Source organism: Rhamphochromis sp. 'chilingali' (genome assembly GCF_963969265.1).
Source record: "Rhamphochromis sp. 'chilingali' genome assembly, chromosome: 1".
Lineage (NCBI taxonomy): Eukaryota > Metazoa > Chordata > Actinopteri > Cichliformes > Cichlidae > Rhamphochromis > Rhamphochromis sp. 'chilingali'.
The window spans coordinates 23358740-23384575 of NC_137929.1; the positions used below are offsets into that span (position 1 = coordinate 23358740).

The 25836-nt window shown below is 43.3% G+C and overlaps 1 protein-coding gene across 1 annotated transcript in view; it reads left to right on the forward strand.

Annotated features, from left to right (window-relative positions):
* The first annotated feature begins 430 nt into the window (after positions 1-430).
* The window catches only part of nlgn2a (neuroligin 2a), a 254588-nt gene continuing 229182 nt past the window's right edge, over positions 431-25836 (forward strand). Inside the window, exons 1-2 of the mRNA XM_080876002.1 lie at positions 431-994; positions 1109-1201. The gene's annotated coding sequence lies outside the window, so the exon portion shown is untranslated. The remainder of the gene's footprint in view (positions 995-1108; positions 1202-25836) is intronic.

Here is a 25836-nt window from a genome sequence, read left to right on the forward strand (position 1 = left end):
AGGAGAGGATGTAAAAAAAATGGGATAGTATCCCTTTAATGTCCTCTGACGTCATGATGATGCAGCTCTGCCGGGCTGGGTGCGAGCATAGGAAAGGAGGAGAGTGATGCCGACAAAAAAAAAAGAAACTCCTCAGCACTATTTTTTTAGTCCCCTTGAAGAGAAGAAGGAACACCCTTTATACAAGAGGGCGGATTAACACCTATTGTCACTAGCAAGTGAATATGTCAACGAAAGCACGCTGAACGCCACACGCTTTAATAGAAAAAGCGACCATATTGAGGTCAGAGGAAAGCGTTGCCAGGGCGACCGGCTTGCTAGGGAGGACACTGCGGCGCGCGTCACACGCCGGGGACGAGCGTAGCTGCCTGCCTGCGTGCGTGCCTTACGAGGGTGCGCACGTGCGCGAGCGCGCGACGGCCAGCCGGAGCGGTCACGGCATCCTCGCAGCAGCAGCAGCGGCAGAGGCAGCATCCTTCTCTTCAAGACTGCTGGAGCACCGCGATTTGTGCGTCCGCCGTTTCTGATACAAGCTAAAGCGAGCCGAGCCGGAAGCTCGGCAGCGTCTTGGCTGTCTTTACTGGGATTTATTTTGGATTTATCGTCGACGTCCTAGGAAAATAAGAAGAAAACACAGTCCGAGAGAGTAAACCTGAGTAGCTGAGACCACTGGTCAACACAGGTGATACTTTCCGGCTGTCAAATCCGCCGAGTCCCCGCAGACACGTCTGGGTTATTTCGGGGTTATTTTGCAGTTTAAAGGCCTCGATAAAAAGAGACATTTGTCCTGTGGCACGCTGGACTGTCAGCAGAGAAATTCATTTCTTGCGGGGACCAACCCGAGCTCGGCTGCTCGTATGGAGAATCCTACTAAACCGAGCTGTTTGTGGTGGGTATTGCAGTAGAGGCAGCTTTATTTTTGGGATTCAGTCTCCACTCTGTCATCGTCTCCAGCCATGAAGTCCCACCTGCCGGCCCGGTTGGACTGAACGAGGTAGAGCTCTGCCGAGGGGGACCTCCCCCCTCTCCTCCCTCCCCAAAGTATTTGAGCTATTTTCTTTTTTTTTTTTTTATTTGTTTTCATTTTTATCTTTGTTTTTCCCGCGAGCTGGCGGAAGGTTTAAGGAGAAGGACGAAATCTGAAGAGAACAGCAGTGGGAATCTGGCGCCCTACCAGCACCCGTGGATCCCACGTTAACAGGTAGGCTGAGGTTTATACGGTGGATGCTGATTGAGGTTATTCTCACTGAAAATTCTTCGAATTTGATTCATATCTAAAGTGTGTGTCAGCAGCTGAGTGAGAGGATGCATTGACCCCCACCCCTAAAAAAAACATGCCTGGAATGAATTATATGTTGTGTTACTTGCAGTCTTTTCCCCCCAGCATGCTTTAAAAAAAAAAAAAAGTATGTATATTTGCTGTGGACCTGTTGAGAATGAACCACACTTCGTGCAGATGAGCTCCTCCATAATCACACAGAAGATGCATCCGCTGTGCCATTAATGAGGGACCTGCACTCAGAGCTCTTCTGGTGGGATGAGAGAAACAGAGGCTGCCATTCGGTCAGGCTCAGCTTATTCCTGTGCCCCTGGATTACATGCAGCATTTGTAGCATTTTCTAATCAATAGAGCTTCTCTGAGATTGCAGAGAATTGCTCATTGTGCCTTTTTTTTTTTGGCATTATCTGGAAGATAGAGATGAAGGAGGAAACCATGGGAATTCTCGCAAGCAACTTAAATTGAGCCTGTTTTCATCTGACCTTTATTCTCAAAAGACCCCAGGAAGCGCCTTGGCCATGAGAACATATTCCCCTAAATGCTCCCCTACAAACACGCACACACACACAGATAAATGCACACAGACACACAGCACGAAGAATGGGGTGCATTTATATGTTGTGGGGCATTCGGATCAGCAGGGCCTTCTAGATGATAGAATTCAACAGGGACAAGAAGACCTCTGTTCTTATCTACAGCAGAGAAGGGGAAGGCTCTCCTTGGTTTAGGCAGCTATCCTGCCCTATATAGCAGATAGGGACATCTCCTCTGTGGGGAGAAAGCATTTAAATGGAGGCAGAGGGAAATATGTGGAAATGTGTCCTTGTGCTAAATAGATGTTGTCACAGAGGAGTTGTTATTTACCTCGCCGGCAACCAGCTAGAAACTTTGAAGACCCGCCGAGATGTTTAAGGGGGATAAAGGTGGCGTGCTAATGCAGTCTGTTGAGGAATTGCAGACATTTGTGTGAGCGAGCAATACGTACACACAGAGAGAGATAAAAATGAAATAGAGGGAAAGACATTAGTACATCCTAGCTCCATTGTTACAATGCTCTCGGTGCTCATTGCAGCTGAGCACCTGGCATTGCAGAGTGTATAAATGTAAGTATAAATATGTATATGAAGATCAGAATCTTTTACCCTTAAAAAATTGGCATTAGTCGGCCTCTAGATGTTATCGCTGTCATCTCGAGGTTTGCTGGTCGGGTTGAGTCACATATGATCATATTCTGATTGGTTGGACAGCCAGAGGTATAACCTCTGAAGGAAACGTTACATTAGCAGCACTCTGGGTTGGATCCATGACCATTTACCCAGTATACGGTCTTGGGGGTGGCTGAAGCTGGTCTGAGACAGAGCAAAAGGTGGATCCACCAAGATCCTTTGGAGGAGGTGGTCTCGGTATGGTTCCAAACAAACTCCATCTGTCCAATGAGGGGACTCATTCTCATGTGGTTTGTAGTCATGCATTTTTGTTTGCTTGGATTTTTCTCTGTGTGAAAACAAACCAAACCACAGGAAGAAGCTACAAGTTAACAAACTCATCAAGTGATTCGGACCACAGTAAACGAACTATAGGTGTCAAAACACCCTAACTGAACAAACTTATTGGATAAAAGCTTGTTAATCTCAAATCCTGAGCAAATGAGCATGTCCAGAATAATCATTCTTTCTGCCTCTTAGAATGACCATAATTGATCAAATGGAAAGTTCTGTTCATTGTTAGCTTTGCAAAGTGGACAAAGGGAAGTGTACTGAGGTCAAAGGCAAAAGGGGCCAAGCACTGTTTTGTGGTTGTGTAGACTTCAACACAACCAGAAAAGTCACACCTTGCCTGCCATTGGAAAGAATGCAGGTTGAAAGCACTTTGTGTTGGCTTCCCTTTGTAGACCCGGAAGCTGTGTCCGCCTTTGATACTCTCCGGTTAAAATCATTTGTTTTACCTGTCCATACATGGGCTGTTTCTCAGAACCACAGATTATTGGAAAAGAGGGACATGTTAAATAAGACTGTCTGCATAACATTTTTTTTCTGAGGAAAAAACCCCAAAAAGGCCAAAGAGTCAAGCGTCAGCTATATCTCACTTCAACAAACAAAACAGTATATCCTCTGAAAATGGCTGGCCAACTTTTGTGCTTCAGGCCTGAGGCTTTGGGAGTAAATATATCAGAGTTGGCACATATTTCAGTGTCTTTGGCATTTAGCATCTTCTCCAGTTCTGGAATTTGCCAGTAGCAGCAGCTAGACCCAGACCGAGCTGGATGTGAAGCCTTCTCTCCCCTTAAAAACAGAAAAGCATGTAATGGGGCCTGTTAACCATCTTCATCTTGTGTTGGGATCACCGGTTACCGTAGTTCTGTTTTTGGAAATCTTACAAACATGGGCAGAAGGTCAGCTGTCCATTGGTGTTGCTTTAGTGTAAAATAACTAGGTTAAAATGATTTAATATGCTGGGTTTTTATGTTTATCTATAATTCATTGAGGTAAAGCAGGAGAGCAGGTAGAATGCAGTCAGTGCTCTGCTGTCGATTCAGTTAAGCAGATTTTTGGTTGAAGCATTGTACAGTATCATTTTACAAATAGATTTTCTTTGACTGACCACAGCTCCACAAGATACGATTGAGTGTTTCTGCCATATACTGTTCATCCATTTATGGGAACTTGTTATATACTTTTGTTTGCAAGAAATCATACATTTTTTATTGGTGTTTCTGTGTGTGTGTGTGTGTGTCCTTATCAAATGCATGCAGAACCCATAAAATCATTGCTCAATGCCAGCCCTCCCGGGCAAGATGCAGCAGAGCCAGAGGCAGATGGGGCTGAAGTGTTCAAAGCATGCCGACGGGTAGATTGATGTCTCCTAGCACGGGTCGCTAAGCAGTCAACAGATGCAGGGCGGTGTTGTGACAGAGTGCGATGAAATGGTCATCACGATCACACGCTTTCACAGCGCTTTAAAAAGCCCTACCTGTCAGTGTTACTGCGTCTGATTTTGTCCCTCACTGTTTATTTTTTGCTATTGACAAATCAGTGACAGCAGGTTTCCCAGTGGGTTAGGAAGCCTTCTCGCTGTGGAGTAATCGGAGCTGCTGCTAATTTTAGGCTGCGAGATCTTCAGCGTTATGACAGCTGATGCGCTGTCTGGAGAACTGGAGACTCATCTGATGAATGCTGGGGAAATTAAATGTTTGTCTAGCAAAGTTGGAATGAATTAGTAAAGCTGGCTGTACACAGAAGTCCTCAGGGAGGTGCTGTTGTTCATACCTTCCTTCTGTTAGAAGAAGTTTGTATGTGTGTCACTCGGTACTTTGAAGGCGCATGAAGACATTTTTAGGACTACTGGAAGAAATTAAAATCTGCATACATGTGAATTTGCCTTCCACTCTCCAGCTAACTTTAAGCACTGTGACAAACTGGACAATTATTGGATGTATAACAGGGAAATATTAAATAACTGTGGCAGCCTGTTTGCACATATGAAGGATCTAAGACTCAGAGGAGCGTGGAACATAGAGTTAATGGATGTATCACTGAATCTCATTACGCCTTCACAGGACTACGTGGCCTGTAAGCACATTCTAAATTGATGACCAGTCGTTGTGATCTCATCCGGGTTACTGCTAATCACAAGCCGAACCTGTTTTCTCTGTTTTACTGATTGACTGTGACGCTGTTGAAACGGACTAGCTCAACAGTGGATCCGCTCTTTAAACCGGAAAAGCTTGAAGAATTGGAAGAGGCTGATTAAAATGGGAACGTGCCTCTTCTTAGTTCTTGAGGTAGAGTGGCTCCTGTCAGTCCAGACACAGGTCGTTGCTAATACGTTAGTGGAGGTGCGTCGCTGCGGCAGATTACAAAAAAGGACAAAATTAGCAAGCTGATGGATCAAAGTAAGAAATGGAATAAATGGCGCTTTGCAGCGTCTGAATTGACAAACAGATGGGCATTACAAAATGTTTAATAGTCAGAGTGCGCAAACACTAAAGTGCATTGGTTTCTGTGAAGAGCGGGTGACGCACAGCTAGATTACCTAGCATGGTTTTCTGGATCGCTTGTTAGTTTATTGGACACATGAGCACAATCCAAACTGGTGTGTTGTTACTGTACTCAAACATGCTGGCAATATAATCTTGTCCAGCAGGCTTCGACTGCCCCGCCCCTCCCTGCGAGCAAAAGCTCTTCTTATTGGCAGTTCTTTGCAAACTGCAGATGTGAGGGGTTTGTGAGCTGAATGTTTAAATGAGGGCGGGCCCCTCTCAGTGAGGTCACACAGAGCCACTAGTAGAAAAAACTGTCTAAAACTGAGTGTTTGACCAGGCTGAAATCAAGGCTTTTTGGATCAAATGGATTGTAGACATATGGCAGAGGACAAATAATAATGATAACAATGAGAATCGGTCCACTTTGACACAGGTACAGTACAAGGACAGGGAGGACGCAGGCACCACTGTGTGCGCCAATTAGAAAGAAGTGAATTGTTTACTTGTAATTATTGACAAAAAACAAGTGTAAATGGACTCTCGCTCGTTGCCGATGTGTTTGTCCAGTAGACCAGCACTAATAGGACACTGCTCTCTACACATGATGTAAGATGAGTTTTGGACTGCTTGCGCTCTCTGATAATGACAGTAGGCTTTTGTATTATCATATATACTCTGCACGACTCCTTTAATGCCTCATTTCTCATTGACATATCCATTTATTTTTCTTCGGCATCCATCTGTGGCAGTCATTCATCTGCTTCAGAGGAGTCTGGATGTTTTCTTCTTCTTTTTTTTGTAACGGACTCTGTGTCGTTGCTATGGCAGCATCATTTTGGAAGGCTAAGCCCCTCAAAGATTTCAAACGTGAAGGTCTTCTTTTTTTCCCCCTCAGTTCCAGTTGTTTGTAAGAATGCACCAGCACATATTCTTGTATAGGTAATAAATATAATAAATAAATAAATAAGTAAGTAAATAAAATGAACATGACATCACCATATTGATTGCTGCAATGCCCAAAATGCTGCAGGCTGCATTTTTTCTTTATCCATGATAAAGCCAAATAAACAATGTTCCCTGGTGCTGTGCAGAAGCTTGACATGAAATCATTATGACCAGATATTTTATTCCATTAGAAACTTGCAAGCCTAAGCACCAGCCTGTCTCGTCTTTTCCGGTATATACAGTGAAGTAGGAGGTTCTTTCCCTCACACATTAACACACATGGGGCCTTTGCATTTAAAGGTAAGAGTTTATATTCTAGAGACTGTTCTGTGATGTGCGTAGCTCCATGTTGTGTGCTCAGCCTGCCAGTGTGTCTTGTTTTGTTGCTATTCTCACAGAGTGCTGCTCTCCCACAGTGCCACCACAGAGGCCCGTCTCTCTTCTTTGAAACTGGTGAAAGAGATCTTTGATGGCCGGGGTGCAAGATGGAGATAAGGTTTTAGAGCTGTTATTCGTCTTACTTCTTTTCTTCCTCCCTCTTCCTCTATTTCTTCATATTGCAGCATTTTCTGCTGTTTGTCACTTGTTAATCTCTCACTCACTCTCACACTCACACAAGCTTGCACACTCCTCATTTTTTTCTGCCTTGTGCTTGTCTTCAAACCCTCGGGCCGTCTATCAACGTGAGGCGTTCAGCACTCATTAAGGTTAGATCAAGGTCGAATGATCCGACACATTTTTATGGAGGGGAGGGGGGTGAGAACCAAAAACTTTGCTCTCCGAGTCTCCTGCCGACAGCAGCAGCAACCTTCACATCACTGCTCCTCCTACCCCCTGCTAGAACCAGGCTGACCACCGGCCAAGATCAATGAACATTTACTCCTCTTATTTCTTTAGAAAGATAAAAGCCAAAGGAAGACACAGAGACTGTGAGAAACCACCCAGAACACCCATCGGCCAGCTATCGGGATAGCTAACATCCCACTGACGGTTTCACAGAGCAGACTGGCTCCAGCTCAACATTTCCTCTTAAACAGAAAACATGCAGAGCTTTGGAACTCTGTTGAACTGTATTGCACAATCAAGTCCTTAATAGAAAGCATAATACAGTTTTGATGGACTCAACAGCAGCGGGGTCAGCAACGGGTTGGATTAAATGCATCATATATCTGGCACTGCTTCTGTTGACACATGACCAATGTATCTCTCCCTGTCACTGCCACGATGATCTACGAAGGTGTTGAGTCTCCTGGCAGTTGCCCTTCGGATTAAAGAACCACTAGTCTGGGACCGACTCTGTAATTTAAATGAACTTATAGGAAATAGTTTAGTCATATTATAGTAAAGGCTGGGTAATAAATGTTTCCAAAGGGCAACATGAGAAACTAGGACTGTTGTGGAGGATCGCACCATGAAGCTTAAAAAGAGATCAAAGTAATATTGAGCAGAATTGGGTTCAACTCACTGGTCAATGAACTGGTTGTAGTGTTTTTCTGTTCTACCTGAGCAGTCAAAGCATTTGACAGCTTCCCAGTTTCTCATGTCGGTGCTTCAGGAAATGAATTGCCCAACCCGTGTATCATTTACAACAGGGGTGAGCAACTCCAGGCCTCAAGGGCTGGTGTCCTGCAGGTTTTAGATCTCACCCTGGGTCAACACACCTGAATCAAATGATTAGTTCATTACCAGGCATCTGGAGAACTTCAAGACATGTTAAGTGCATAATTTAGCCATTTAAATCAGCTGCGTTGGATCAAGGACACATCTAAAACCTGCAGGACACCTGCCCTTGGGGCCTGTGTGTGTGTACACACACACACACACACACACACACACACAGATAGATAGATAGATAGATATATATATAGAGATAGAGATAGATAGATATAGAGATAGATATATATATCTATATATATATATATGGGCGATCGTGGCTCAAGAGTTGGGCGTTCGCCTTGTAATCGGAAGGTTGCCGGTTCGAGCCCCGGCTTGGACAGTCTTGGTCGTTGTGTCCTTGGGCAAGACACTTCACCCGTTGCCTACTGGTGGTGGTCAGAGGGCCCGGTGGCGCCAGTGTCCGGCAGCCTCGCCTCTGTTAGTGCGCCCCAGGGTGGCTGTGGCTACAATGTAGCTTGCCATCACCAGTGTGTGAATGTGTGTGTGTGTGAATGGGTGGATGACTGGATATGTAAAGCGCTTTGGGGTCCTTAGGGACTAGTAAAGCGCTATATAAATACAGGCCATTTACCATGCTAAAGAGTAAATAGGAGAGCTTTTCAAGAAAGTGGGCTGTGAAGGGACAGACTGCGGAGCCGGGAGAGTAAGGCGGGGAGAGGGATGCCACAACATTACAACAGCACCATCTCTATTTTGCACTTCTAACATCTGCTATATGCTCCCTCTTCCCTGCTGTTCTAGTCACATTAGTATTGGCTGACACACCACCACATATATTAGTATGAGCTGTCAGCCGAAGCCCTAACAACTAGCTTGAGAAGGACCAGTTGAATGGTAATGCTGGCAGAGGAGGCAGCAGCAGCAGCAGCAGTTGTGGCTGTGTTGGCCAACATGCTGAAGTGTTATCGCTGTGGCTGTACTGTATAATGATGTGGGTTGTTATAAAACACACATATTTCCCTCTGGAGCTGGAACAAACACACACACAGACACACAAAAAAGGCACAGATCTCAGTCAGTCAAACATAATGAGCCTAGCCAGTTGGCATAGCTGGTGGCTGTTCCGTAGACTGTTACCCATTTGATGTCCATCTGCTGACATAAGTGACGGTGGGTTGCGGTGGTTGTGTTGGAGGCATGGCCAGAGCTGCCAGCTAATGGCAACACTTGAGGATGCAGATATAGCGGTCTCTGCTGTCCTCCTCCCAGAGGTTACCGCTGCTGTTTAGAGAGCTGCCTGCAGGAGTTGTGGATGGACTGTTTACCACACCATAGTCACTAACTTCTATATAGCTCAAACATTTCTCATTGAGGCGTGGAAGTGTGTGGGCATATACAGGATGCCACAACCTCACCTTAAAAACCAAGCCTCCACCGCTCCTCCTCCGAATAAATCGAGCGTTCACTTCAATACACTGCACGCTGTCTAGCTCCAGTTGACGCATTGTTAGGCTGCTAGGCCTTAGCTGTCCTGATGGCAGATGCTAATGAAAAGAATAAGCCCATTTTAACATTGTGAATTACAATGTCTCTTACTTGACAGCCTCTCGCTACGAGAGTTTGCTGGTTATGAACGAAAGCAGTGGAGCGACAGTGATGAATGAGCGGCAGAATGGCAGCGTTACACTTTCAGTGATGCAGAGCAGGCGATGATCGTCACTGTTATCGTCACAATCAGCAAAGAAAACCCTCAGGATGAAGAGGGACACACACACACAAACACACGCATCAACACAGACACACACACGGAAACAAAAGGTTTCGCCTTTATGCACACACTAAGCAAATGCCTCAAAGCCCTCTGCACGCCTTTCTCCTTTGATTTATTTGAACTAAAGGCACTTTTCTTTTTGTTTTGTCCTAATATTTAAGGATGCAGCATGTGTATCCTCCATCCTTCATGGAAAACAATGCATGTTGTTTGAATCATTAATCTGTGGCTCTTCGCATTGTCTCTCAAGGCTGTAGCAGTTCCTCTCTTGACAAATGATAGCAGGAAAAAGAGGCTAAATTCCAGTCTTGTGTGGCTCGCTTTTGGATCAAAAACAACCCCGCGTGAGCAGATTTTCTCGGAACAAATTTTCACAGGTAGCAGCTCCCAGCACCAGGAACATAAATGTCACTGTTCTGACTCGTAGCGAACTATATTGAGTGCACTTATCTGCTACCCTCAGGCTACAGTATCTTGGTAAAAATGACTCATGTTCCCTGCGCTGTGCCCTTGATGTGTCCCTTCTGACTGTCTAGAATTTGAATAAAAGAACTTTGAACTTTCTTTTTCAGGTTTTGGGTGTAACAGATTCACGAATTTAAGAGGTTGATAGTGATCATAATATGAATATAAAATATTAGAAAAGCAAGTATAGGGAGCATGAGCTATAAAGGTAATAGGTACAGTAATGTATAGGCTACATGTAGAGAGTGTAACAACTTAGTGGAAAAAAGATAGGGTCTTGTCATTTTAATTAGGCAGGGTAAGGGAGTGTAACCTTGATCACACACCGGTGCTGCTGCCTAATGAGTAGTGAGATTGTTTTGGAGGGATGTTACGACGTATGCCTTTTACACTGTTAAAATGACTAGGATGGCATTTTTGCTGCAAAGATGGAGACCTGGGAAGGTCTCTGTGAGTGCCGACATTAAATAGTCTCTTTCCTTTCTGCTTTAAACTCCAGCGACTTGAAAATTACAAGGGGTTTAGGAGAAGAGGGCGCTGATTCAGAAGGTTGCAAGTCAGCAGGATTTCCGAGGCCTATTTCTTCACTGTCCCTTCCTCTGTCTTCTTTCGTGGAGAATAAAAACAATTCAAGGATTCGTCTCACTAGAGGACACGCTTTGCATTCTGGAGGACACAACAGCCACGAGGGTGTGCGTTATGGAAGTATGTGTGTACCTGGCATGCGCATTCCTCCCATTCAGATTGCGTTCATAAATACCTGAATTGATTTTCCAGATGTGTGTGAAAGTCTGAACCACAGGTTGCGTTGTGACATCTTGTTTTGCCAGACTTTGATAAATCTGAAGAGGTGGGGTTGTATTGATTCCAGCAGGTGAGCCGATAGTTCACGATCATCGCTAACATGGAGACATTTCCATCAGAGTTATTGGATGGGCCCAGTCGATTGAGTTAAGTACACAAGGGAAATCAAAATCCCACTGTGGGCTCATCATCCTCTGGGTGTTCAGCTGGGAAAATCTGCTTGCCTCTTTGTTGTTCCCTGCCTAACCTCCACCCATTTGGCCTTCCGTCACCCTTTCCAGTGGTTACTCAGCTCCTTGGCTGCCCCATTTTCTCCTCTCTCCACTTAATTAACCCATTGATCAGCATGCTCATAAATTAGTCCTTTGGAGAGGCCCTCAAAGAGCACTCTTCTCTTTCTATCATGGCCCTTCACCTCCATTGGCCGCACTGTTACAGAAACAGTCCCTGGTCTCTGCACTAGCTTTGTCAACATGGGAAGCCAAATGTATTTTTTCAGCAGTCATTCAGCTATTCATAGGTTGAAGGCAGGGCAGCATGGAATGAGGAGTTAAGGCAAGTACAGATTAGTGAGTTTACCGCTCTATTCTTTGTGCTCACATAGCTCAACCTCTCCATGGTGCCCCTCTTGTGTCTGTAAATGTTTCCCCCTTCCTTAAGTCTCTCTGTCTCTCTTGCTTTCTGTCCAACCGGTTCTCTAGAGCAGGGTGCCAGGCACCTACTTAAAGATTTGCCCAATTAGGGGGTGCTCAGAGGTCAGCCTGGAAGGAAGCCTCTCTACCACTCCCTCCACAACATCCTCTCCATCCTTTTTCTCTTTTTTTCTGTTTACATCTCTTGTACCTCTTGTTCCGGCCTTTAGTCTTTCTTGGAAATGACCTCTTCATTCCTTTTATTACCGTTAACATTCATTATCCACATTTCCTTCACTTCCCCTGCAGTGAAATCCTCTTTTCTGTTAAGTGGGGTATTCATTTGTAAAACAGAGGAAAGAAAGGCAAGCATATGCAATATAATGTTATTTTATTGTTGTTTAAGGTGTTGTGCAGATACACTGATCTATCTGAGAGACCATTTTCACCCAGTCTGATGAAAAACTTAAGTACACACCATAAAACGTGGTTGTGCAATAGCTTGCAGAATCACCTCCCGCTCCTTTTTACAGTGTTGCCTTAGTTCATTGAGGTTTGTGGGGATTCGTTTATGTGAAGCTCTCTGATGGTCATGTTATAATGAGGTTGACTGGGCCATTGCAACACCTTCATTCACGATCCAGTTCCTGTCAGGTTTTAGCTGTCATACAGATGGCCTCACATTTGACTCTAGAATACTTTGGTTTATAGAGCAGGTAATGGAGCACAGGTCCTGTGTGTAAAACAAGCCCAAAACATTACCCCTCCACCACCGTGCTTGACAGTTGCTGTGTTTGGTTTTCACCAAACATGACCCTGTGCATTATTGACAAATATCTCCGCTTTCGGCTCATCTGTCCAAAGGACATTGATCCAGAAGTCTTGTGCTTTGTTCAGAGTCAACTTTGCAAACCTAAGCCAACTTCAACACGCTGATATAACTTCTCTGAGCATTGCATGGTCTGAATCTGGAGTAAATTTGTAAGAATGTCCACTTCTGGGAACATTGTAGGATTGAGTTAACTCACACCTGAAAGCTACAGACTAGAAAACTGCCAAAAGGTCTGGTTTTATAGAGGTCCTCACACTTTGCAGCTCCTGGATGCTGCTTATTAATTCCTATAAAAGCGGTAATGATGTACTTAGTTTTTTACAGGACTCCTTTAAAAACGTCAAGTTCTTTGTGAAAAATTACTAATAAGGAAATATGACAGATTCCCTCTCAAATGAGTCGAGTGATACTGTGGTGCTGTTGGATCCCAGTGTCTTGGACTGCCAGTGGTATTTGCTGTTCTGCTCTAACACGTCAAAGTGTCGTGGCTCGTTTCTTCCCTGTTGTAGGATCTGGTTTGAAGCCAGCAGAGCGTAAGAAGCAATAGAGTCACCAGCTGCAGTCCACGTCATCTGACTGTGGGACGAAATCTATAGAGAGGCAAATGAATGATCACATGGACTGCTGCAACCCTGATATTGAGCTATTCTCAAGGAAACATGACACAGGAAGGGCCAGGGCTAGCTGATTAGCAGCAATTGAACTTTCAAGAAAGGAGGGAGGCGATTGTCCCCTCGTAAATCGATCATGGATGGTGGAGATTTCTTGCCCTGTCATTAATATACTAGTCAGCCTGCCCAAGTGCAGGCTGTTTGTATGTGTGAAGCACTGGATTCCAAAATGATCATTGGAAACCCACTCCTACACGGCCCTCTGACTTTGCCAAATCATTTCTTGTTCCATTTGTTAATTATTACTGTATTTTTCTTTTGAAAAGAAGTCCACCTCTTCACCTTCTTGTAAGGCCAGAATGACAAAGGCTCTTCATTTCTGACCTGGTTGGATAGCAGTGTCATGTTCACGCTCTTGTACTGAGGGCACATGAATTTCCTTAACCTCTCTGATGCCTATAGTCATTTAACCCATGGTGCATTACACCCATTGCCCCTTGTCTAGTTTTCAGCCTCACCTTAAGGGGTATTTAGGAGCACCCAATGGATCAGAACCAGGAAAATGAGTTAGCTACGGTCCAATTCAGGGTGGGTGAATGGTTTGATTTAAAGACCTGGCTCACTGTTACAATTCATTCATATCCCGAGGTGTCCTGCTAGGCCAGCAGCCAGGCATGGAAATCTTTACTGAACCAAAAGCTATGTGTGCACTTGTGTAAGTCACTTAAATATAGAATGCTTTGGGAAACTGTGGAGGGGATTGCAAATAGAAGAAAAGTATTTTCTATGTAGTGGCAGGAACTTTGTCACACATTAAGCTCTCGTGGGCTAGAACATTCTTTATGTATACTCCTACCCACCAGCGTTGTAAGCTGGGTTTGCCCCTTGGCTGGGGTGCTTGCAGCTCTACTGGATGATCCATCAGCAGCTTTGGCAGATACCATTTGGGAGGGGAACCTAGTCAGGAATCATTTCTTTTATTGCACAAGAGCAGCAGTGGTAAAAGGGGCTGCCTGTAGTGGAATGGGACTTTGTAGTGTTTGTCCTGTGGCACATGCTCATATGTTTGGGCAAAACAAACTAAAAAAATAAAAAAAGAGTCTCCTGTAATAGTTGTATTTATATCTGTTATACAACCATTTTGTATGCTGTTGTTCCTTCCCACCTTGACATGTGGTGCCTCTTTATGAAAGGGTGGCTTTTACAGTCATAATGAAAACGTACATCCTTTTGTGCCCTTCTGCAAATACAAAAAAGAGTCAAAGACAGTGAAGATTCAAAGGTACAAAATGCCTCCAGGGCTAAGAGGAGCTGAGCATGCCCAAGGGTGTGATGAATGGTCTTCTTTCTACTCATGCGGTGGCCTGCTGTTGCTAAGGCTTGAGGGAAAAGATTCTGCAGAAGACATTATTGCCATGTATAACTTAGGAGATCAAACTCATGGGCTCATTCGTTTATCCATTTAACCGTCTTTGTGTGTGGTGTCTTATTGATGTAGGAGAAAAATGTGTGTGTGTTTGTGTGCGTGTGTGTGCGTGTGCATGTGGGTGTTTCAGGAAATTGTTATGACAACGAGGCAGAGCAGTGGCTTTTATCACCCGCTGTTAATGGGGAAATGCAGAGAACAGTTGTTCTCCTTGTCGTCCGACGACATCGTCTTGTATATTGAATTACCACTGACTCCTGTGGCTCAGCCTGTCACGCACATACACACATGCGAGGACACACACACGCATACACACATGCAGGTTTCATAGCCCTAAGCATATTCCACTATAGCTGTCACCACAGCGCAGGCGTACATATGTTTTGGGGAATAATCTGATATGCCAAGTGCCCTGTCTAGCTCGTGAGTCTCCTCTGTACAACAGTTATAATGCTATTACATTTACTCTTGTCAAAGCCAGACTTCAAGGTCAGTCACGACAGACAGGGATTTAGAGTCTGAGCTGAGAACAAGTTAAACAGTGAGGTTTTACACGTTACAGAAAAGCGATTCCCCAGGGTTTTACAAATCAAGGTCAGCGATTACACTATAGGGGTGACTCGAGGAAAGAGGCAGGGTGGGCGTAATGTTAAACCCCACCCCATTTATCCCCAAAGTGACACTCTGCAGAGATTGACATACCTGTTAGCGCCTCAGTCTGCGTGTTCATTTGAGTAATGCTTGATAAGGAATTTTATTGACATTATTTACAAGGTCATTTTTAATTTGTTTGAGTGTATTTGCATTTAAAGTTTCCGTCACCTGTGTGATCTTGATTCCCATGAAAATGCAACATTTCAAACAGCACTGCAGACTTGTGATTACTAGAGTTATAACACCACATATATGCTTCTCAAAAGAAATGTTACTGCTAGCCTTGGGCACAGTTATGATTTCAGATTTCAGAGTATACCAGGAAAGCCTGAAATCAATACCATAAAATTTCCAGTTGCTCCGTTCTCTGAGAAACCACCAAACCATCTCTGGACTTTTAGTTTTGTTTCTTTTGACTTGTTTTGGTTTGTGCCCCCAGCAGTATTCGTTTCATCAGTCTAACTCAGTTTAGGTGTGTGTATAGGAATCTCTTAACATCCACCAGATTGCCGGTGGAATGCAGCTCAGAGCTGGGGGAAGGGTTAGGGGTTAGGTTCTTCTGATTTAAACAGATTTCTTACATATCTGGCCTGCCCACAGGGGATCAGACCAACTGTGAAGCCAAAATTCATGCAAGAGAGATGATTGGAAATAGAGCCCAACCAATTCTAAGATTGATATTAATACTGATTGGTTAATACTGGTGGTTTTTAAAAATCCCAAATATTCACTGATATATTTTTTCTGTCAGACACTAGGGCTGCCACAAACGATTATTTTGATAGTCGACTAGTCACCGATTATTTTTGCGATTAGTCGACTAATCAGATCATGCATCCTTTGGACTTAAAACGTACAGCTTATTGCACCAGCAGCATCTGCTCTTATATAACTATCATTAGTTTACAGCTTTAAGTGTTTAAGGTATGTGCTAACTAAAAATAAAGACAAGATGATAGTTTATTAAATTATAATGAAATTTGCAGATTGTTTCAGTGAAGTTGAATAAACTCCTTGCTATCTAAAATATAACAGGACACCGGAGTATATTCTCGAGCATCTCACACTTCTGATAATCAGCTGTCTGCTTGACGTTTATTCAGCTGTGCAAAAACTATAACACCTATCTCAGCCAAACCGATTTACTCAGGAACAAATAAAATACTAAAAAAAAGCCAAACAATAACATTTTTAAGTTATCTAAGTGACTTATATATCATGTGTAACCTGAGTAGCGAAAGACGGCGGTGGGTTTGAAAACGATTTGCCGGGAGTCCGGTGTTCTCACGGGCTCTAGTGAGCCTTGCCCCCGGCTAGCTATCGAGCTGGTGGGTAACAGACGCTTTTGAAAATATGTGGTGTCTTGATAAACTGAGCAGATATTTGAGGTTTACACAGCTACATTCTCGCCTGAAAATATGTTAAACGTTTATTTTGTGACCCAGAAAGAATAATAAGAGTAATATTAAAACTAACTAGCTGCTGCCATTGTTGTAAACTGAGCTGGGCTGCGCTATGAATTCTGGGACACAGCCTTCTTCTTCTTCTTCGGGGTTTAACGGCAGCTGGCATCCTTGTACATGCAGTGCTGCCATCTACTGTTTCAGTCCGTTATTACACTCTTAAATCCTACTACTTATTCCTGCGTCTTTTGTGATCTTACAAAGCTTCAAACGACGCGTCGACTATTAAATCAGTCGTCGACGATTCTGATAGTCGACGTAATCATGACTAGTCGACTAATCGTGGAAGCCCTATCAGACACACAAAACATGAACTTATTTTCCTAGCATTTATTACGGGTTATCATTTATTTATTCTTTTATGTTGTGGCTGACACTGCTTGGACCACCTGCTGTCGTGTTATTGGTCGTGAGAAATGACAGATTGCCAAAAATGGTTCACTGATTAGCTGGTGGTCTTTGAGAAGTTATAACAGTTGTAACAGTGTGAAATCCACCCAGCAAGTGTTGGTTAGGCTTTTTTTGAAACTTCCAGCCAGTCTGTAAAAGTAGTAGTGGTGGAAAGGGATGCACACGTTGAATGGTTTACACACTTTAGTGCATAACAACAAAACTGGACAGGACATGCCGTCGAGTAGAGTTTAATCATTATTTTCCCTTCAAAAATGTGGTTAATTCATTCAAATGTTTCATCTGAACTGCTGCTGAAGCATTAAGTTGGAAGAATATTCTTTGAGAACAACTGGAAAATGTAACTCGTGAAGAAAACTTTACAGAAAGCGCTCTGAGCCTTGACCTTAAAAGCACCCCGTGTGCATATTGAACCACAACTCTGTCAGATTGCTAGATGAGGGTAGAAAGAGTCTATCTCCAGGAAGACCTTTCAGATGTGACCTGCGGAGTGTGATAAATGAAAAGACTTTTTGACACCCGATTCCTTTAGAACCCACCCCTTCTACTTACTGTACCTTAATCCCCATCATTATCCTCAACCTGGAAGCAGTGAAGAGGTGGTAAATTATGACTTGCAGTCAGTCATCTTCATAATGCTCTGTTCAGCTGACGCCAGCCTCACAGCCCCATCTGCAAGTACCCAGCACGGCGCAGGCAGAAAGGCTTCTTTCTTTGCAGTCTCCCAACTTATCTGAGAATATTCAAAGCGCTATAGCGTTTGATAGCTATTTGCCGCTTTTCTGTAGTTCTGTTTAGTGTGAATTTCATTTGTTAGCTTATCTTCATTTATCCGAAATAGTAGTTTAGATGCCACCTCGCTGCTGCCAGTGCACCTTGTTAACCGGAGAAACACTAAATGGGAACTAACATCCAGTCTACTGCGTTATCTTCAAATGATGCATGATGAGACCAAGTGAAAGGATCCTGGGTGGATAAATGTGAAGTGAAAGGGGTAAAAAAGACCAATAGAATTTGCAGCTGCACAAACCCAGACTGCATAGCTTACAGCTACAAGTACAAACTGCTTTGTGCATAGGCCTGCAGTCATTTCCAAAGTGTTCCCAGTAATTCCACTATCTCGCCACTGTGAGCATTCATAGATTTGGAGTAAATACACAACTGAAACACCTCGACTGTTCCCTAATTGGCCACTTTATAAGTACACTAGGTTGGACCCCTTTTTGCTTTTAGAATTACCGTAATTTTCCTTGGTCCATGATCGCTTGTTCCGCCAAATCTCAAAGGTGATCTACTGGATTCAGATCTTTGGACTGAACTCAAATTAGTTTTTGTGTTCAAGAAGCCAGTTTGAGATGATCTGAGCTTGGTGACAAGGAGTGTAGCCCTTCTTTGAAGTGGCCATTAGAAGATTAGTACAGTCAGGGCTTAAAGGGATGGACGGGGTCAGCAGCAATGCTCTGGTAGGCTGTGGTGTTTAAATGATGCTCCACTGGTAATACAAGGTCCAAAGTGTGCCGAGCAAATATCAGCCACACCAAGGCAGGATAGGTCCGTGGTCTCATGTTGTTTATGCCAAATCATGATGCTACTACCCAAATGTCAGAGCACTAATGAAGAATCATCAGACTAAGCAATGTTTTCCAGTCTTCTGTTTTCCAACTTTGGTAAGCTTGTACGAATTGTAGTCTTTTTCCTTTTGTGAGCTAACAGCAGGGACACATGGTGTGGTCTTCTGCTATTGTAGCCCATCCACTACTAAGGTTTGATGTATTTTGAGTTCAGAGATGCTCTTTTGCATACCTCGGTAGTAATGAGTGGCTCTTTGAATTACTGTTGCCTTCCTATTAGCCCGAAGCTGTCCGGCCATTCTCCTTTGACCTCTGGCATCAACGAGGGTTTTTTACTCAAAGAACTGCTGCTCACTGGATATTTTCTAAACCTCACAGATGCCTGTGTGGGAAAACCTAGATATCAGCAGTTTCTGAAATACTCAGACAAGCCACATTCACATTGTCCTTTGCCACTCTCATTCAATTTGAACTTCAACAGGTTGTCGGCATGTCCAAATTCCTCGACTTGCTGCCTTGTGATTGGCTGCTTAGATATTTCCCTTGATAATCAGTTCAACGGGTGGTTAGTGAACGTATGCACACATGAGGCTTGGATACCTGCATATCAAACGCACATATACAGCTACACATTTGTGTATACTGCATAGCTCAGTCCTGCTATAATTGCTTATAAGTAAGAGATTTAAGTGTTGCATTAATTTGTTGTTTTGTGGCACAGGTGTCACATCGATGTCTGGCTTGAGGATATTTGACGTGAGGCAAAGTGACAAGTTCACAGGAATCACAGCTCGGTGCGTCATTCGTCAAGAACAATATTAGTTTTACTTCTAAAAGGGCAAAGCACAGAAGTTGGACCTTCTACCTGATCTAAGGTGATATAATAACAAAACATGATGAGTTTGTGTTATTTCCAAGTTTTTGCCTTTAATACTACCTCCTCTCTTCTTCCCAGAAATATACTTTTATGTGGTATTTATTTGTATATGTCTCAGGAGGCACTACTTTGTGTTTCATGACAATATTATCACAAACTTATTCAGTAGGATCAGAGGCCATGTTGTTGGACGGTCCACCAGCAGTCTGGGTTGTTTCCTGAAGTGAACTAAGCATCATGGTGCATAACTGGACCCCCCCAAAAGTTGTCTCAGGGCTAAACTGCATGACAAAAATGTTTAATTATATTTCTATCCGTGTACAGGTTCAAAAAAAATATTAACACTTTTCAGGTGTAGCACCCCTTTAGGCTAAGTGTTTAAACAACTAACTGGTGGAGCCCTCAGGCTCGGGGTGTAGAAGACTCTGGCATTTTACGGCTCATAACTTTTCGGTTGCAGATATTCCAGTGATGCAGCAGTGACCTCACTGACCCCAACCCCTAGTTTTAGTCGTGCTGCAGGTTTTTGGGTGTTTTCAGACATCCCTCGGCCTAAACTCCTCTTCACCCTCCGTGCTTTTTTGTCTTTTCTCCCCCAGCCGTTATGTAAGGCCCAGAGCAGGTGTTTTAGAGAGATTGTGTTTTTCAGGCTATTTCTGGGCACAGGTGGACTCGGACAGTGGAAGCAACACATCAACGCTCCCCAGACGTTGCTGTCATTCGGGAGCGCAGATGTTTCAGCTGTGACAGGAATAAACCTGCGCGCGCGTGTGTGTATGCATTTGCACATACTTGCATACAGTGCGAAACATACTTCACCTTGACGTCTGCAGAGAAACTGCTGATGCGAGGCAGTAAATGACATGATTACATCTATAAGCATGTAATCACTAGTGCATTTGTCTTGCACTTAAATGCTGTTGTGACATTAGTTTAGTAGCCTCAGGCTGGATATCTGTCTTTACAGCATACACTTTGCTCCATCATACCACACGACATACTGCTGTGTATGGATGATAAACATCCTATAGGCTGCTTGTTTATCAGCAGGTAAAAGTGGTGCAGAAGCAATCTCTGTTGTGACATTCAGCTGATAAGAAACAAAATGGGACCTGGAGCGGGGCTAGGCCTCGACATTGAGGCATCCGGTCAGCGTATGTGTACTCTGTGTGTTCATTTCGGTGCATGAATGGCATGTGATGCGGAGATTACAGCCCGTTACTATTGATAAATGTGGGTTTTAGAGAGTGATATGTGGCTGGACTGATGCTGCCGCTGATGTAAAGGATTATCCCATTACTGAGACCTGGGCATTAGCACTCAGCCACTCACCTCAGGGAACTGCAGATGGACAGAAAGGAAGAGAAGGGGAGAAAATGGAGGGGCAATATAAGATGGTGGGGGGAGTGGGGGGTGGAAATGATGGGAAAAGGAATGAGAGGGAGATAGGATAGAGGTAGCATAAAAGAAAGGGTTGAAAGAGCAGGGATGAGAGGCTGAGCTTTGCTGCATGGATAGAAATAGAAAGGGGCAAGAAGCAGCAGCCAGAGAAGACAAGACTTTACAAGTGGAGGAGTGTGTGTGTGTGTGTGTGTGTGTGTGTGTGTGTGTGTGTGTGTGTTGGGGGTGGGGGTTGGGGGGGCAGAATACCAGATAAAAGCTGATGATGTAGATTTGATATTGTGGCTGTGAAAGAGATAGAGAGTGCATTAGGGAACAAAACCATGAATGATGCATCAAAGAAAGGACTGTTTGAGTTATTGGGGCTATAGGAGAAGAGTGGAGGGTGTAGGGGGTGGCAGTCGGAAAGAGAATTTTATAAGAAGGGAAAAGAAAGGCTGCTGGCAACAAAAGGCAGATGTAGGATTAATGTGGATGGCAGTGAAATGAAGAAAAGAAGGAATGAAGGGGAAGTGTGTGACATTAGAGGCAACAGAGGGGAGTTTTTATTCCTGGACCACTGTGACAGGAGGAGAAGATAAATAAAGGCAAGATGAAATGAAGAACGTTATGTGCAAACGTGCAGAAGAGAAGCAGAGAATATGGGTACAACCGAGCACAGGCAATCTTTCTGTCGCCTGTGGAATGATCCAGCGTTGGGGTGCACATGCACACATAGGGGGTGAACCTGCACTGATTTAATGAGGGTCCTGTCTGCTCCTGTGTTGGCTTTGTTGTTTATGATTCCTGTGACCTGCACATTAGCACTCACAAGCACACATACAACCTGATTTAGAGCCCGACCTCAGCACTGCAAACACGCAACCTTATATCAGCCATATTGTATTTATGAAATTCAGGGCTTTTATTTTGTAAAGCTGACTAACAGAAGACTTTAAGGGCACTATAAACAAATATTGAAACAAACATCAGATTAGTGATTTGTTTTATGGGGTCACAGTGTTCAGCCGTGGCCTGGTCGACACTATACAGCTCTGTTAGCTGGAAATAGGAGCGTAGAGCATGAAATTACTGTGTGTTTGTGTGTGTGAGCGTCTACGAGTGTCACACTGTCGCCAAGTGCTTGCTTTTTTCTGTCTTATTGTAGGGTCTCTACCTTACATTATAAAGCACCTTGAGGCCACATCTCTTTGCATTAGCAAACTATGTGTTGGTTCTGACTGGAAAATGACTTAAAAGTTAAAAATACACACTGGACTGGAGTGGGCAGTGCCTTAATCACATATAGCCAGCGGGATACAATGTGGAGCTCGCGCTTGCTTTTTAGCAACAGTATGCAAATGCAGTAAAAATGAAGGCTGTAACAAAGTCAGAAGGGGAGAAATTAGATCAGTTGCTCTGATGATAGATGAAGGCATTTAAGGTAGTAGAAGCTGCCACCCAAACATGAGTAGGAGTTAGGTGAGCTGAACACTGAGAGATTGGAGACAATTCAAGTCAAATAGCAAATGCCAGTAAGTGATTATGTTGTATTTAAAGAGGAGGCTATAAAAATCAAAAAAGCTGTGATTAAATATAATTAGAGTCAAGGCAATTTTATCATTATAGTCAGAATTACACTTGGAAAATTGGAAAGTACAGTTTTTCCTTTACTTTTGTTAGAAGTTACGTTTCTAAATGTCACTTGCCGTTTTTCCAAAAACATAGAGAAAATTATGACACATTTGTTGTCGTGTTGGACGGCTATATCACTGACACACATCTGTGTGGATTATGAACATGACAAAAATTCCACTCAGTTTTTAGTCATCTTCTCTTCTCCAGTAACGTCCATAAAGCTCATTTCCATTTGCACCAACTCGGATCCACTTGCCACGACTTAACTTGGATGTTGTTACAGCAATGCGTCCAAACATCCTGCAACGTAATAAACATGCGACATGAATGCTACAACAAAGGTGGACGTCGAGGCAAGAATATACTTGCTGCTCGGTCTGTGGCTTTTCATCTGACTCGGGGCTCACGGCGTTGTTTTGTAGCCATTTCTCCTGTTGCCGGTTTTCAAAAATAGAGGTTCAGACACTCTCGTGACTCATCAGATGACACCACTGATGAGCCAATCAGTGACATGCAGTCTGACGACATCACATTTTAGCACCTGCTTGGATCGCTTGGAACCCCAGCTGAGCAGACACTATTTTAGTACCTGTTACCAGGTACTGTGACCTGAAAACCACGGTGAATCAGGCTGAATCAATCCGAGTAGGTACTAATTGAAAAGGGGCTTAAATGGATAAGTGCAGATGAATGGGAATGGGACTAGGGTGTAGGCACCAGAATTTTAGTAGTGGTGTTTGTTGTTGTTTTGTAGCCTCAGTCCAGTTAGCTACTGTAAGCATGTTAGAGGAAGTTTTGGTTGTAATTAGAAGAAGGAGAGCAAAGACAGAATGTATTCTGCTCTGTTTCACGGAGGGGTTCATGATTGGTGCGCGTGCATTTTCTTCTTATTTCTTGCTATTTGATTAACAAAAACGAGCACCTACTTCTGCTTCAGTAAATATAGATCCACTTTAAAAAGATGTAAAATATTTTTGACAGAAATTTGGCAAAAATCCTGCATTTGCTGAAATGCAATCTCTAAACCGCGGGCTAATGTACATGGAGACTTTCGCAAGCAATTACTAAGGGGTAGAACCAGACCCTTTGGACCAGATACCTGCTGGATTCACTGGAAAGCCCCCAAAGTACTGGTCTTTTCGTTCTGAGGCTAAGTAATGAGACAACAGCTTACGTGATGCAGATTGCGCTTGTGGTGACAGCAGTGTTTTAATTTGGGAGCTGATGGTTAGCATTTTTCTTTGGGTCAAATAATGAAACGGTACAATGTTTTTCTTGTGCCTAAAGGTTTTAGATGTTATTATATACACACACATAATCAAGATAACCACATACCTGTCTATATGGAGATGATGATAGTGGTGAGGTATCAATAGGGTTCGTGCAATTATTCTCATAGCATCCAATTAGCTGATCAATTTGGGCCATCTGGGATTGCATAGGGGTCTCTGGGGCCAGCATGGCCACAAAACTATCAATCTGCGCCAGTTTAAATTGACTGGAGAGCAATAAGAGGGATGAAGTGATAGATAAGTATCACACAGTGTAAATGCACAGCACTTCCCTGCTAATTTCTGAAATACCAGGAGGTATGTGTCCATTTAAACACAACGCAATTCTGTCCAATTTTATTGTATAATATTGTGTCAGAGCCACAATTTCACCAAACTATTGGCTGTAGATTTAACCTGCTAATTTCCCCGAAGGCATTTTCAGACCCAAAACTGTAAGGGAAGGAAAGAGAAACTGTGATATAGGAAAGTTAAATTGCTTTTGGAATAGCTTATTTTATTTATTTATTTATTTATTTATTTATTTTTTGCATAAAGTGTATCAACACATTTAATGGAGAAATAAACTACAGAGTGATTGCGGTGCAGCAGCAAATGTTGCAGAGTGAGAAGGTAAAGTAAATGTTATCAACAAATAAATGGAGACATCAAGTGGAGTGCATGTAGGTAATGCGGAAGGCCATGTTGAATGCATTAAGGGAGTACTTCCCCCCCTCATGCTAAAGTGTAAAACATCGAACGTGAAAAGCATTTCTGATAACACCGCACTGCTGCTTATTACACTGATGTTGGAGAAGACCGCTGCACGGAAGAACATTTTGTTATCAAAGTGGTGAAACAGCAGGTTGAACATAGCGTTACTTATTCATAAGTACAGTATAGCTTTTTGCTGAGCAGTCTTATAAGAGACACTGCAGTATGTCCAGTAAAAAGTGGGCAAGTAAAAGAAGAAAGCGAGACTTGAAGGCCTTACATTAAATGGACAGTTCACCCCTAAATTACAAAAATGTCCTTTATTTCTATTGATACACTATTCATCATTTGTATGAGGTCCCCAATTCATGGACATACAAACTATAGAAATTACTTCTCAGTAATATAATGGAAACAGATTGAACTTGCCTTGTGGTACTTGTCACCTAAAAGTGAAGCATCTATATAGGATATGAAGTCAGACCCAATACTAGGAAGTCAGCTTATCCTAGTGCCAGCCCACATCAGCTGATGGCTGAGCCAATGCTCTTCCTCGAAGCTTATTAGCTGTCAAACGCTACTAGCCCTTTTCCACTAATACCTGCTTGGCTCCACACGACTTGACACCATTTCAGTAGGTTTCCATTACAATTGAGTACACGTTTAGCAATGTGGGCCTTGTTGCTGGGTTTCAAAAATGATGGTTTTGATTTCCGTGACACAGAATCACTCTCATGACTCATCGAGTGACCAGCCAATCAGTGACATGCAGTCTGTTGACGTCACATTTTCAGTAACCACCTAATGGAAAACCCTAAAAACCGAGTTGAGCCATGCTGAGCTGAGCCGAGTAGGTACTAGTGGCTATACTATAATGATGCTGTTTTAGCTCATCAACAGTTGCATCTGCAAGCCTCTTTGCAACCTACCTCCATCCTTGTGTCCTTGTCTTTCATTTGCTACTGATTTACGTTTTGCCAGGAAATCCACTCCATAGCTACGTCGTAACCACAAACCCCTCTGAAACACTACCCTGTGACCTACCGCGCATCCTAAAGTGCAACTTAACATCCACCCCCTAAAAATAACTACACATCACGTGAACACAACTCACAACTTTTGTAATTGTCCTGTTCAGCACCGTTGATTCTCCTGTATAGTTCCTGCAATTTTAGCATTCATCAGTGAGAGAATAACAATCATCGTCTCGTTATAAGGAATAATAATTGCAGCATCAGTGTAAGGACTCACTGTCTGCAAATTCTTGGAGGGATATTGCTGAAATGAGCAGAAATTATGTGAGGAAACGCACAAAGAAGAGGTGAAAAGAGAAATGTCCCAGCATTTTGTTTCTATTGGCTGGAACTGCATATAAAACAAAGAGTCATAAGCACAAGATAATTCATATATAATGCTACACACACAAGCAGAAATGCTACCAACGACTTCGGTCACTTGCGTAGGTTACGTCATAGGCTCTACAAAGATTCACC